This window comes from Bactrocera oleae, unplaced genomic scaffold, assembly GCF_042242935.1.
Source record: "Bactrocera oleae isolate idBacOlea1 unplaced genomic scaffold, idBacOlea1 ctg00000009.1, whole genome shotgun sequence".
In the NCBI taxonomy this organism is placed as follows: domain Eukaryota; kingdom Metazoa; phylum Arthropoda; class Insecta; order Diptera; family Tephritidae; genus Bactrocera; species Bactrocera oleae.
The window spans coordinates 257,501-260,000 of NW_027212752.1; the positions used below are offsets into that span (position 1 = coordinate 257,501).

At 30.8% G+C, this 2,500-nt stretch overlaps 2 non-coding genes across 2 annotated transcripts in view; both read left to right on the top strand.

Annotated features, from left to right (window-relative positions):
* The first annotated feature begins 286 nt into the window (after positions 1–286).
* Positions 287–465, top strand: LOC138858411 (5.8S ribosomal RNA). Its single transcript, XR_011397546.1, has one exon. It is a non-coding gene; the product is annotated as a 5.8S ribosomal RNA (ribosomal RNA).
* Positions 466–967: 502 nt separating this feature from the next.
* LOC138858436 (large subunit ribosomal RNA) overlaps positions 968–2,500 on the top strand; it is a 3,977-nt gene continuing 2,444 nt past the window's right edge. Inside the window, exon 1 of the ribosomal RNA XR_011397571.1 lies at positions 968–2,500. This exon is cut by the window's right edge and continues 2,444 nt beyond it. This is a non-coding gene — a ribosomal RNA (large subunit ribosomal RNA).

The window sequence follows — 2,500 nt, forward strand, 5'->3', positions numbered from 1 at the left end:
CGTGTGTAATACCTTTTTTTTATGGTATTTTCTATTTGTGATTAAAAACATGTTGAAAAATTTAAAAAAAGAAAACGCACAAATAGAGAAGAAAATAATATATAAAAGGTATTACTGTTTTTGTTGACCTAAGACATGCGCAGCTGCAAATGTTTGGGTTTAAAATTACAATTTATTGAAAGATGTTTTAAACTTATGTATTAAAAATTTATTATTGATTAATTATTAATACTTTCAATAAATTAAAATTCTTTGACTTTGAATTAAAAAAATACAAAAAAATTATCACTCTAAGCGGTGGATCACTCGGCTCATGGGTCGATGAAGAACGCAGCAAACTGTGCGTCATCGTGTGAACTGCAGGACACATGAACATCGACATTTTGAACGCATATTGCGGTCCATGCTGTTATGTACTTTAATTAATTTTAAAGTGCTGCTTGGACTACATATGGTTGAGGGTTGTAAGACTATGCTAAATTAGTTGCTTATTCTTTTAGTCAATTAATAGAATTTAAGCATATGGCATATTATTGGATTGTATTTTTCAATCCATAATATTAATAGCATAAAAAGAAATATAGAAAATATATTCTTGAATACCTCATATTTGAACGAAAATTTATGATAAATGAGAATCTTAGTATTCCCATAAAAGAAAAAATTTTCAACATTATTTAAATTATATTAAATAATACATAAGAGGAATGTCTAGCATAAAATAAATTTTTATTCTAGAATTAATTCACTCTATTGTATTGAGAAAAATTTATAATAAAAAAAAATATATGATATGTGGAGGAATAATGTTGTTAATTTTATTAATTATTATATTATGAATTTTAAAAAGGGATGAAAAGATTGAATAATATTGAGTAATCAAGATATAAAAATATATTTCTTTAAAATAGCAAATAGCAAAAAAATTAAATAAAAATAAACAAATCAATCTAAAATATATTTTATACAACCTCAACTCATATGGGACTACCCCCTGAATTTAAGCATATTAATGAGGGGAGGAAAAGAAACTAACAAGGATTTTCTTAGTAGCGGCGAGCGAAAAGAAAATAGTTCAGCACTAAGTCACTTTGTCTATATGGCAAATGTGAGATGCAGTGTATGGAATATCTTAATATCTAGTATGAGAAATTAACGATTTAAGTCCTTCTTAAATGAGGCCATTTACCCATAGAGGGTGCCAGGCCCGTATAACGTTAATGATTACTAGAAAGATATTTCCAAAGAGTCGTGTTGCTTGATAGTGCAGCACTAAGTGGGTGGTAAACTCCATCTGAAACTAAATATAACCATGAGACCGATAGTAAACAAGTACCGTGAGGGAAAGTTGAAAAGAACTCTGAATAGAGAGTTAAATAGTACGTGAAACTGCTTAGAGGTTAAGCCCGATGAACCTGAATATCCATTATGAAAAATTCATCATTATAACTGTAGTATTTAATTTTAAATATTATAGTAATAGTGTGCATTTTTTTCATATAAGGACATTGTAATCTATTAACATAATAAAATATTTATCAAAAGATCATTGGTTTTTAAGTTTATTCAAATTAATTTGCTTTTAGCTTATTAACATAGAATAATTACTGATGATTTGATAAAGTGTTGATAGATTTTATTATATATAATGCTAAAATTCTTTTGAATTTTACAATAATATTATTATCATTGATTTTAATATTAATTGTATGCATTTATATGATTAACAATGCGAAAGATTCAGGATACCTTCGGGACCCGTCTTGAAACACGGACCAAGGAGTCTAACATATGTGCAAGTCATTGGGTTATATTAAACCTAATGGCGAAATTAACTTAACTGTATTAATAATGGGATTAATTTTTAATGTATTACATTATTAATTCAATCCCGGGGCGTTCCATATAGTTATGTATAATGATAATTTATTATTATTTATACCTCTAACTGGAGCGTACCTTGAGCATATATGCTGTGACCCGAAAGATGGTGAACTATACTTGATCAGGTTGAAGTCAGGGGAAACCCTGATGGAAGACCGAAACAGTTCTGACGTGCAAATCGATTGTCGGAATTGAGTATAGGGGCGAAAGACCAATCGAACCATCTAGTAGCTGGTTCCCTCCGAAGTTTCCCTCAGGATAGCTGGTGCATTTAAAAATTATGTAAAATAATCTTATCTGGTAAAGCGAATGATTAGAGGCCTTAGGGTCGAAACGACCTTAACCTATTCTCAAACTTTAAATGGGTAAGAACCTCACCTTTCTTGATATGAAGGTTGAGGTTATGATATAATGTGCCCAGTGGGCCACTTTTGGTAAGCAGAACTGGCGCTGTGGGATGAACCAAACGTAATGTTACGGTGCCTAAATTAACAACTCATGCAGATACCATGAAAGGCGTTGGTTGCTTAAAACAGCAGGACGGTGGACATGGAAGTCGTAATCCGCTAAGGAGTGTGTAACAACTCACCTGCCGAAGCAACTAGCCCTTAAAATG